This window comes from Thalassophryne amazonica, chromosome 23 (assembly GCF_902500255.1).
Source record: "Thalassophryne amazonica chromosome 23, fThaAma1.1, whole genome shotgun sequence".
Taxonomy (NCBI): domain Eukaryota; kingdom Metazoa; phylum Chordata; class Actinopteri; order Batrachoidiformes; family Batrachoididae; genus Thalassophryne; species Thalassophryne amazonica.
The window spans coordinates 2454010-2466985 of NC_047125.1; the positions used below are offsets into that span (position 1 = coordinate 2454010).

The 12976-nt window shown below is 41.6% G+C and overlaps 1 long non-coding RNA gene and 1 pseudogene across 1 annotated transcript in view; one reads left to right on the forward strand and one right to left on the reverse strand.

Moving 5' to 3' along the window:
* The window catches only part of LOC117504894, a 797517-nt gene that overhangs the window by 784206 nt on the left and 335 nt on the right, over positions 1-12976 (forward strand). The window lies entirely within an intron of this gene.
* On the reverse strand, positions 3880-5212 carry LOC117504848 (annotated as a pseudogene).

Below are 12976 nucleotides of genomic sequence, written 5' to 3' on the forward strand. Positions count from 1 at the left end.
CACACACACAGCGCCGAGCGTGAATAATGATGGTGCGGTGATGTGAGTGCTGAGCTCTGACGCGGTCCACAGTCACAGATCCTGGTCTCACCTCTGAGCTCTGGTCTGGATCGAGGGTCCCTCCTCTGTGTCCTCACCTTCACACAGACACAACAACATGCTGTCACACAGGAGTTCCCAGCATTCCTCTGGGTCACATGACAAACTACACTGACAGTTTGATGTGTCGCCATTTTTACCCAAGACTAAAATATGGCCATCAGGTATTGTGAACACTTGGCGCTTCTGTCAAACCATTTGTGCACACAACACTGCTCAGAGTAACAGCGACACCTGGTGGCTCATGTGAGAACTGTCAAACACGTCACATGACAGTCGTCTGCAAAACTGTGGCCAAAAGTGGAGGAAGCTCCTCCTTTTGACGTAGTGGAGCTCTTGAGTGTTCCATCAAGTGGTGGTACATGATAGCCGCTGTTTTTGAGGTAAGACTCCGACGTTTTGTCGACAAACATAAACTTAGCCTCCTCTGTATCAGGATAAAAACTTTTAAGTCGGGTAATGTGAAACTTTAGCAACTAAGCGCTTTGTGCAACAACTAATGACAAAAAAATTAGTCAACTAAACGAGATTAGACTGCTTCATGAAACCGGGTGCAGGAAGTGCTCCTGTGCAAATATTTTAAGGATTTAAAGTATTTCCAGACTCCGTCTTCCAAAACAAGGCCGTCTCATGTGGACAACAGTTTTACGCTAAAAGGATTCAACAGGTGACATTAAAACTTTTTATTTCCTCTGAGTGCTGCGTCATAAAGGTGATACATCGATTAGCTCCTCACACCGGTAATTTATTTATGTGGAAGCGTTACAGCGCCATATACAGACCTGGAATATGTACTACAACATTTTCAGTGCGGTTTCGCTCTGTTTTGTGTGGACGGAGATATTTCCTGAAACGGTGTCGTGTTTATGAACATTTTTTGAAAACAACAAAGAAAAAGACTGTATAGGGAAGGTTTCATTTCTGTGTGAACAAGAACTCATAATGCTTGAAACATTTTCATTTATAAGCAATGAGTCTAGAATGTATAATAATTACAATTACTGACAAAAACTACTGAACTTTTTCACCAGCACACGCTGCGAACCCTAACCTTAAAAATCTATCTATGTAATGATCTTCATGACTAAATCAAAGGTTACCAAATTAAAAAGACAGAGACATTAACAGCTGAGTGACCTCATTAATTAATAATGTGAATTATGAGCTAAATATACAGTTAGAGTGTGCAGTGTCGGCACAGACCATCCAGAGGATGGGGGTGTCAGCAGAAACCATTTTTAACCAGCACAATGGATCTGCTGGACCCACCCCGGAACTTGTTGCTTGTATGTGCAGCTTGTCTTGCCGCTCCAATGAAATAGCTACAAAGATCTGTGGAGATATATCTCGTTTCTTGCTTATTTGAATTATACTTAAGATTTTGCTTCCTTTCTAGTCGTCCTTGCATTTTTTCTTCTTTTTGTTTTGCAATTCTTACTTTATATTTCTCTGTATTTTCACAACACTTTATTGTATAAAAGTGTTGAAGGATATATTAGTCATATGCGCATAGTAATCAACAGTTATCGATGCTTATCAATCATGTAAATCGATAGCTAAGGTTAATTACGCGGTATCTATTACTTGTTCAAATACGTTTGAGCTATGTGTCCAAATATTTTTGAGCTGTGTATTCTTGTGTGACTTTTTGACTGTTGCCATGCAAAGCCAGATCGAACAGGATGTGAAACTCGACGGTTGCCATGCAAAGCCGGTTAGAACAGGATGTGAAACTGCCGCGCGGGTATGTTTAGACTTCTCTGTTTGGAGGATGTGCAACTTTGAAATGTCAAAAGTATCTGTGGTGTAACTGCGGGGATGAGACTTACTGACAGTTAGTGACAGAAGACTGCGCTGTGCACTGGACAAGAAGTGGACCAGTCAAGAAAGAATACAACATCTTAGTGTAGTGACGCAATGTTTAGACAGAAACTCAGATAGTATATGGGTGATTCTTTAACTACGGGCACTATTGGCCTTGTAAATGTAATTTCCACCACACCATTGCCTTACAATATAAAGCGCCTTGGGGCAACTGTTTGTTGTGATTTGGTGCTATATACATGTGCTCTGATGTTACTGTTTATCTCCATAGAAACTACCCACACAACCTTTCATACAAACTTTTTAGAGGGACATTATTGTTGTGGTGGAAATTACGGCAATAATGTGGGACAACTACATTTCGTTTAAAAAAAATCAACAGTTGTATGACATTGAATACCCCAATTATGTTTTGATTATTTTACTGATATTTTATTCAGAGATATCTTAAAACATTAGAAAAAACGTTTGTTTACTATTCATTTTTATCATTGAAGATCATAAGTCTGGGTGTGGGACAAGCACAAAACGGCAATATTTGCATATAATGATGCTGAAAAAAGGTGAAAAAGTCATCATAGACTACTAGGACAAATTTCTTAAAACACTTTCATTGTAAAGATAACTATGAAAGTGTGAAATTTCCCCTTTTTTCTTTTTTTCATAAAATATGATCAAGGGACATAAAAGTGCCCGTAGTCTAAGAATCACCCATATATGGGTTCAGGGAGAGGCAGACGGGTTCCTGCTCACAGGGCCTGACAGCTCCCCAGACACCCGTCTGATCGGACAAACTGAGCACGAACCCAGAGACTCTGTTACTGTTACTTTGGCTCATTCTCTGTATTAAATGATGAGGTCAACTGAGAAACAGGCTGAATCCTGGTCATCCTTCTTCCATCCACGATCACGCGGGGAAACTGAAAGCTATCTTCTGATTCATTGATCTACATATACAAGTGGTACTTCCATGGTAACATTTTTACAGGACACAACAGGGGTTTCTCCAACAAGTGTATAGTCCCTGTGAGAAGATGTATGTTTATCTATATTCTGTTAGATTGTGTTCAATTAAAAAAAAAAAAGCTTGTCTTGCTGATGGCCACAAGTTTCAGGAAAGAAGGACCATGACTGTGACTCCTTGAGAGAGACAAACTGAGTGCCACAAACGTATGTTAATTCATATTACAAAGGCATTTTCACAATGAGGGAGGTATTTTTATTATTATTATATTATTATTTTCGGCCGTATCATAGTCTCCACCTTCGCTGACACCTTGATCCGACACTGAACATTCAACCCGTGCGTTAGTCTCACCCGATGCACGACGGAAACACGCGAAAAAACACGAGGAAACAAACTACAAAGATTAAAAAAAAAAAAAAAAACTTTATTTACCTGATAACCAGCGACCAACAACAGAGACACAAAGACGCAGCAGAAGACAATCTAAAAAAGAAAAGAAAAGAAAAAGTCACTCGTCCCTCCTCCGCGCACGCGGAAAAGCAGACGTTCCTCCATTTCATTGGCTGAGAGCGCTTGCAATGAGCGCGTCTGATTGGCTCATACAGACGTAAGTCAGGCTGGTTCCCGCCTCCTAGATTGTATGACTTTGCTCCTCTGTTCTGTATTCATTTATTATTTTGCGCCCCCTTATCTTATAAGTTGTAGTTATGACATCCTCAACGAGAGTTTGTACATTGTTCTCTGTTAATTAAAAAAAACTGTGTCCACGGTGTGACTGTGACTCTGAACACCAGGGGGCAGCACTGCACCGTTTGTCTCATTTCCGGGTTGGGGAGTCGGAGGTGGATGTCAGAGTTCGACTGAATTCTGTCTCTTTTGTCTTTTGGACTGACGTCTGCGTCTCTTTGTCTCTGCTGTCGGCCGCTGGTCATCAGGTAAAGGTTGTTTTTATCTTGTCAATGACGTCATTAAGTGTTAAATGTATTTTCCGTCTGTTCGCCGTCGGTCTTCAGATTCGCTCAGAGATATTATGACGCCGACAAACTTTAGATTTATGAGTGAAGAAAACGCCCTGATGAAGACTTTGAGTTAAAACTCTTTGTCGTCGTCTTGTTTGAACTCATCTTAATAACTTGTTGGCCGCGTGCGCAGACTGAACTGTGTGTCGGAATCCTGAAGCTCGTGTCGAGTCCTGCAGCGAGTCGAAGCTCCTGCTGGTTCCCAGAAATCACGTGACCGACAGGCGCCAGGAGGCGTGCAGACTGTTGATTTTATTTTTATTCCAACATTTTTATTTGGCATTTCGAGATACAAAAATGAACACACATATAAATGCAGACAATTGATCCAAAATAGAACATAAACATCAAGTGTAGGTTGTTTTTTTGTTTTTTTCTTTTCCATTTTCGGAACTTTTATGTACATTAAATTCTAACATATCCAGACAAATTCTGTGAACTGACAAATTAAAAAATAAATTGAAATAAATTTATCTAGAAGCCACATTATTCATCACAAAAGTCAAACTAGATGTTCTCAGTAGATTTGGAACCAATAGTCAATATATATTGCATTTTTACTGTGTCCCTTCACTTTTGGTCTCAGCTGTAACTTTCGAGGCCAAGCTTTGCTTCATCTTAAGCTTCTGCTCAGCTCTTCTGTTTCTGGAGTTCCTTAAAAACCTGAACAGAAAAGGCCTTCTTGTCCAGCCAGCGATTAGTGGCCCGTCTGTAGTTCTCTGGAGGGAAGGTGTAGGTGATGCCAAGCTGCTCACAAACCTTCTCAAAGGCTTCATAGTGAACCAATCTCAGTTTTTTCAAAAGCTTTTTCCTGTGGTCCACAGCCAACAGCATCTTCCTCTTATTAGCTTTGTCCTTGTGATGCTTTTGTAGGTGTTCACGGCAGTTTTGGATCATTGCTGTCAACTTTGCCACCCTGACTTCCACTGAGTCACGATCGGTACAATCCCTCTGGACTTTCACTATGAGCTGTTCTTTTTTAACCTCAACTTTATCCGTCTTACTTGCCAACTCCAATGAAAGAAGTCGCTTGACAGTATCATCAGTGGTTGCAGCGAGTGGAACAGCTGAATATTCCTTCTTCAGTATAGTGGGAGGAATGTCTCTCAGTTGGCTTTCCGGCACCGTCTGTTGTTTTCGTGGTCGAGCAAAGTGTCTCACTGGTGGATGGACAGCAAAACATCTAGACCCACAGCTGAGTCTCCACATTAACGCAAAGCTGCATGTAGGAGAACAGGATGAGGGAAACAAAACGCCTACTGACGACTTCAGAACACTTCACAAGGCTAAACCTGACAGCATGTTGAAAAATACCAAACAATAACCAAACAATATGAATGTCTGCACGTGTGACTAATTTAGATTTGGTCCTTTTTTAGTGGGTGTGGCCACAGTTGTTCTGATCCGGATCTGCGTGTTGATTTGGCACAAGTTTTACACTGCCTCTCTGATGCAGCTCCACATGACATGGACAGCTGTTAAGATCATCACAATGTGGACAAATTCTACAACTAGATCAGAAAAAAGTCCAACATTCAGTCTGGAGCTGTGTGAAGTAAAAGGTGTAAATCATGTCTCACTCAATGCTTCATCAAAAAAAATGTGTGGACCTTAAATTAAACTTTTCTTCACAGTATGAGTGAATGTTGAGGAGCAGTGATCTGTCTGATCTTCTCCAGTTCTTCTTCAGTCTGCAGGCTGATTCCACAGTCAGAGTTCAGCAGCCAAATCACTGACAGACAGAACAAAACATTTCTTGGACCACAAGAATCCAACCTCAGGAGACCCACCACAGAGTTCTGAGAGGGAAAACAAAAAACCATGAAGAGGACGAGGGGGGAGTGTCCCTCAGAGTCTGAAGGACATGAAGACACCAAGAAGTTGATGAAGGGTCGTGGTAAGTGTCAAATAAATAAATGGACCTGCATTTATATAGCGCTTTTCTATCTGCATCAGACGCTCAAAGCACTTTACAATAATGCCTCACATTCACCCCAATGTCAGGCTGCTGCCATACAAGGTGCTCACTACACACCAAGAGCAACTTGGAGATTAAGGACCTTGCCCAAGGGCCCTCAGTGATTTTCTGGTCAGGCTGGGATTTGAACCGAGGATCCTCTGGTGTCAGGCCCAACACTTAACCACTAGACTTCCCCTAAAGTGTCAAAAATAATCACAATTATTTCACTTCCTGTGAAAATTGCGTCATCCCAGTTTTATTTTGGGCATAATAAATTCATTTTGTTGTCAAATTATTTACTTTAACTGTATGTTTAGCTCATAATTCACATTATTAATTAATGAGGTCACTCAGCTGTTAATGTCTCTGTCTTTTAATTTGGTAACCTTTGATTTAGTCATGAAGATCATTATATAGATAGATTTTTAAGGTTAGGGTTCGCAGTGTGCTGGTGAAAAAGTTCAGTAGTTTTTGTCAGTAATTGTAAATATATATTCTAGACCTCATTTCTTGTAAATGAAAATGTTTCAAGCATTTTGAGTTCTTGTTCACACAGAAATGAAACCTTCCCTATACAGTCTTCTTCTTTGTTGTTTTCAAAAAGTGTTCATAAACACGGCACCGTTTCAGGAAATATTTCTGTCCACACAAAACAGAGCGAAACCGCACTGAAAATGCTGTAGTACATATTCCAGGGCTGTATGTGGCGCTGTAATGCTTCCACATAAATAAATAACCAGTGTGAGGAGCTAATCGATGTAGCACTTTTATGACGCAGCACTCAAAGGAAATAAAAGGTTTTAAATCCTCTAAACCGTGACAAATCCAGGGTTGGGACCAGAAACAGAGTTGTAGTCTTACACACCTCTCTGCAGCTTCTCTCCCCCTGCCATCCCCTCATTACCCCATCCCTGTAGAGACGGTGCCTGCTCCCAGACCACCAACAACCAGTAAAAATCTATTTAAGCATAAAAATTCAAAAAGAAAAAAATAATATAGCACCTTCAACTGCACCACAGACTAAAACAGTTAAATGTGGTCTATTAAACATTAGATCTCTCTCTTCTACGTCCCTGTTAGTAAATGATATAATAATTGATCAACATATTGATTTATTCTGCCTTACAGAAACCTGGTTACGGCAGGATGAATATGTTAGTTTAAATGAGTCAACCACCCCCGAGTCACACTAACTGCCAGAACGCTCATAGCACGGGCCGAGTCGGAGGATTAGCAGCAATCTTCCACTCCAGCTTATTAATGATTCAAAAACCCAGACAGAGCTTTAATTTATTTGAAAGCTTGTCTCTTAGTCTTGTCCATCCAAATTGGAAGTCCCAAAAACCAGTTTTATTTGTTGTTATCTATCGTCTTCCTGGTTGTTACTGTGAGTTTCTCTGTGAATTTTCGGACCTTTTGTCTGACTTAGTGCTTAGCTCAGATAAGATAATTATAGTGGGCGATTTTAACATCCACACAGATGCTGAGAATGACAGCCTCAACACTGCATTTAATCTATTGTTAGACTCGATTGGCTTTGCTCAAAATGTAAATGAGTCCACCCACCACTTTAATCATACCTTAGATCTTGTTCTGACTTATGGTATGGAAATTGAAGACTTAACAGTATTCCCTGAAAACCCCCTTCTGTCTAATCATTCTTAATAACATTTACATTTACTCTGATGGACTACCCAGCAGTGGGGAATAAGTTTCATTACAGTAGAAGTCTTTCAGAAAGCGCTGTAACTAGGTTTAAGGATATGATTCCTTCTTTGTTATGTTCTCCAATGCCATATACCAACACAGTGCAGAGTAGCTACCTAAACTCTGTGAGTGAGATAGAGTATCTCGTCAATAGTTTTACATCCTCATTGAGGACAACTTTGGATGCTGTAGCTCCTCTGAAAAAGAGAGCCTTAAATCAGAAGTGCCTGACTCCGTGGTATAACTCTCAAACTCGCAGCTTAAAGCAGATAACCCGTAAGTTGGAGAGGAAATGGCGTCTCACTAATTTAGAAGATCTTCACTTAGCCTGGAAAAAGAGTCTTTTGCTCTATAAAAAAGCCCTCCGTAAAGCTAGGACTTCTTACTACTCATCACTAATTGAAGAAAATAGGAACAACCCCAGGTTTCTTTTCAGCACTGTAGCCAGGCTGACAAAGAGTCAGAGCTCTATTGAGCGTAGTATTCCTTTAACTTTAACTAGTAATGACTTCATGACTTTCTTTGCTAATAAAATGTTAACTATTAGAGAATAAATTATTCATAACCATCCCAAAGTCATATCGTTCTCTTTGGCTGCTTTCAGTGATGCCGGTATTGGTTAGACGCTTTCTCTCTGATTGTTCTGTCTGAGTTATTTTCATTAGTTACTTCCTCCAAACCATCAACATGTCTGTTAGACCCCATTCCTACCAGGCTGCTCAAGGAAGCCCTACCATTAATTAATGCTTCGATCTTAAATATGATCAAGCTGTCTTATTAGTGGCTATGTACCACAGGCTTTTAAGGTGGCAGTAATTAAACCATTACTTAAAAAGCCATCACTTGACCCAGCTATCTTAGCTAATTATAGGCCAATCTCCAACCTTCCTTTTCTCTCAAAATTCTTGAAAGGGTAGTTGTAAAACAGCTAACTGATCATCTGCAGAGGAATGGTCTATTTGAAGAGTTTCAGATCAGGGTTTAGAATTCATCATAGTACAGAAACAGCATTAGTGAAGGTTACAAATGATCTTCTTATGGCCTCAGACAGTGGACTCATCTCTGTGCTTGTTCTGTTAGACCTCAGTGCTGCTTTTGATGCTGTTGACCATAAAATTTTATTACAGAGATTAGAGCGTGCCATTAGGTATTAAAGGCACTGCGCTGCAGTGGTTTGAATCATATTTATCTAATAGATTACAATTTGTTCATGTAAATGGGGAATCTTCTTCACAGACTAAGGTTAATTATGGAGTTCCACAAGGTTCTGTGCTAAGACCAATTTTATTCACTTTATACATGCTTCCCTTAGGCAGTATTATTAGACAGCATTGCTTAAATTTTCATTGTTACGCAGATGATACTCAGCTTTATCTGTCCATGAAGCCAGAGGACACACACCAATGAGCTAAACTGCAGGATTGTCTTACAGACATAAAGACATGGATCACCTCTAATTTCCTGCTTTTAAACTCAGATAAAACTGAAGTTATTGTACTTGGCCCCACAAATCTTAGAAACATGGTGTCTAAACCGATCCTTACTCTGGATGGCATTACCCTGACCTCTAGTAATACTGTGAGAAATCTTGGAGTCATTTTTGATCAGGATATGTCATTCAATGCGCATATAAACAAATAAGGTAGGACTCTTTTTGCATTTGCGCAATATCTCTAAAATTAGAAAGGTCTTGTCTCAGAGTGATGCTGAAAAACTAATTCATGCATTTATTTCCTCTAGGCTGGACTATTGTAATTCATTATTATCAGGTTGTACTAAAGTTCCCTGAAAGCCTTCAGTTAATTCAAAATGCTGCAGCTAGAGTACTGACAGGGACTAGAAGGAGAGAGCATATCTCACCCATATTGGCCTCTCTTCATTGGCTTCCTGTTAATTCTAGAATAGAATTTAAAATTCTTCTTCTTACTTACAAGGTTTGAATAATCAGGTCCCATCTTATCTTAGGGACCTCATAGTACCATATCACCCCAATAGAGCGCTTTGCTCTCAGACTGCAGGCTTACTTGTAGTTCCTAGGGTTTGTAAGAGTAGAATGGGAGGCAGAGCCTTCAGCTTTCAGGCTCCTCTCCTGTGGAACCAGCTCCCAATTCGGATCAGGGAGACAGACACCCTCTCTACTTTAAGATTAGGCTTAAAACTTTCCTTTTTGCTAAAGCTTATAGTTAGGGCTGGATCAGGTGACCCTGAACCATCCCTTAGTTATGCTGCTATAGACTTAGACTGCTGGGGGGTTCCCATGATGCACTGAGTGTTTCTTCTCTTTTGCTCTGTATGCACCACTCTGCATTTAATCATTAGTGATTGATCTCTGCTCCCCTCCACAGCATGTCTTTTTCCTGGTTCTCTCCCTCAAGCCCCAACCAGTCCCAGCAGAAGACTGCCCCTCCCTGAGCCTGGTTCTGTTGGAGGTTTCTTCCTGTTAAAAGGGAGTTTTCCCTTCCCACTGTCGCCAAGTGCTTGCTCACAGGGGGTCGTTTTGACAGTTGGGGTTTTTCTGTAATTATTGTATGGCTTTGCCTTGCAATATGAAGCGCCTTGGGGCAACTGTTTGTTGTGATTTGGCACTATATAAATGAAATTGATTTGATTTGATTTAGTTGTTGCACAAAGCGCTTAGTTGCTAAAGTTTCACATTACCCCAACTTAAAGTTTTTATCCTGATACAGAGGAGGCTAAGTTTATGTTGTCAACAAACATCAGTGTCTTACCTCAAAAACAGCGGCTATCATGTACCACCACTTGATGGAACACTCAAGAGCTCCACTACGTTGCTCGTAATCCTCCAAAAGAGGAGCTTCCTCCACTTTTGGCCAGTTTAGCAGATGACTGTCATGTGACATGTTTGACAGTTCTCACATGAGCCACCAGGTGTCACTGTTACTCTGAGCAGCGTTGTGTGCACAGATGGTTTTGACAGAAGCGCCAAGTGTTCACAATACCCTGATGGCCATATTTTAGTCTCGGGTAAAAATGGCGACACATCAGGTGTGGGTGTAGTTTGTCATGTGACCCAGAGGAATGCTGGAACTCCTGTGTGACAGCATGTTGTTGTGTCTGTGTGAAGGTGAGGACATAGAGGACGGCCCCTCGATCCAGACCAGAGCTCGAGTTGAGACCAGGATCTGTGACTGTGGACCGCGTCAGAGCTCAGCGATCACATCGCCGCACCATCATTATTCATGCTCGGTGCTGGGTGTGTGTTCCAGGTCACAGCGGGGCCGAGCACGTGGACCTGAACCCAGCTACGTGTCCATGAAGAGTGACAGTTCAAAGGACATTTGGACTGATTTTAAAACGGAGGTATTTATATGATGGACATGAAACTGTGACCTGCTGTAAAGATATTTGCAGTTATTTGTCCTTCAAACATTATTTATGATCATGTTTTCTGATCTTTAATAAACACTTGGTGCTGTTTGTCACACTGTGTGATCCTCACTGTGGCCAAGCACCTTTGACCCCAAACTCCAGCTGGTTTGACTCGTGTTGAGGGCTCTGTGCTGAACCTGGTCCACTTACAGAGGACCTCCAGGGATCGGTTCCGTTGGACTCGGCCACTGGACACATGTAGTGTAACGACTGCCTGTGAACAAGGACAGTCCTCAGACATCTGACATGACTTCATTGAACAGTTCCATTAAATATTTGTCCTCCTTGGACCCGACAGTCTTCACTTCATTCAGGAGCGTTTACAGATGAGGTCAAAATGATCCGCCCCCCCAAAATCCACATGTGCTGTTTGAACAGAGCAAAGAATTTTCAACTCAGCGTTTCTAAACATCCTGCTTTGATTTTGGATGCTGACGTTATTTTACTTGTTGCTTCCCAGTGTTTTCCCGTGATTTCCCGTGACTCGAGTGTCTCCTGTTGGTCCTCTGAACCACCATTTTCTCCTCCCACAATCCTCTGGAAGTCTGTGAACCTTCTGGCCCGTTTGTCTGTGTCCCTGTTTGTACCTCCGTAAATTATGCATTCCTTCCCATTGTCCACTTCAATCTTGATCCCTAAAATGTCGTGTAAACACGATGGACTTGAATCCAGATCAGGCACTGAAATAGGACTTACCACAGTTGTCCCCTGAACCTTGAGGAATGAGACGGTTGTTCCTGACTCTGTCATACAAAGTCGCCTCAAATGACCAGTTTCTCATCATCTCTGGGGTGATTGTGGAATTCATCGTCATGAAAGAGTAGAGAAGCTTGAATTCTTCGACTGGACTGGGGTTGCTTGACATGAAGTCGAAGATTCAAGCTTCTCTACTATGGAAACCACCTGGACAACTGAGAGCCTACACAGAAACGTCATGAAAGAGTGAAAAAATGTTGGGTGATGTTAGGGTCCAACATTGACTTTGACCTGCATATTCAAAGGCAACCGAGATGGGACTGTCTTCATGTCCACAGCATTTAAAGGACTCGACCTGGTGATGACCAATGGTCCCCACACTGATTCATGACTGTAATCTGTTATATTGTGGTCTGATCCATAAAGTAGATGATGTTCAGAAGACGACAACCAGGTTTGAACCAGACTGAGGGACGTTGGTCGCATCTCTCCCTCAGTCGTCTTCTTGTAACTACAGAGATTAGATTCTCGGGTTTTGTTTGACATCAGATGCTGAGTTAGGGGACAGAACTTGTTAAAACTTTGTGACCCTCATGTGTCTTCTCAGGATACTTTATAATTTAAGTTGTTTAAACGGGTAGAAGACAAACGATTTGACTGATTAACATTTTGAGAAAAGCTTCCAGTTGGACACAATATATCAACTTCAACAGAAAGGACAGAATTTATATCTGGAAGCTGTGAGGAAACTTTCCAGCCTCAGTGTGGAAAAGTCACAGTTTAGACTTCAGGTTCTTGAACCTTGTTGGATTCTTTGGACCTGGTGGTTGTCAAAGTCCACAGCTGGTTTGCTACTTTCAGGACCATCTGATCTGGACAGAAAGAGACAACTTTGAGGAAATCGTGTTTCCGTTTACAGCGTACAGAGATTTCCCGACCTGCTGGAGAACGGACTCGGTGAGAGCGACTTAGAATCCTGTAGAGGGAGGAGGTTCATTGGTACCAGCGAGTTGTGAGGAGACAAAACAGGACATGGACATCTGTAAAATAACAGCAGCTGTATGAACGGATCCTGAGTTCCTGATCATTCAGTTTGATCCTCACTGCAGACACCAGAAACACAGACAGGAAGTCAACATTTAACATCTTCAGTCAGGATCAAAGCTCTTCATTTAGTGGTGCTGATGGAGGAGCCGTCACTGTTTCTGGCACGGCGGGCCGTCCTGCCAAGACTGTGGAAGGGAAACACAACCAACAAGGTCAGTGTGAGGTCCTGTGTGGACGGACAGTCAAGCCCACTGTGGGACTCTCAGG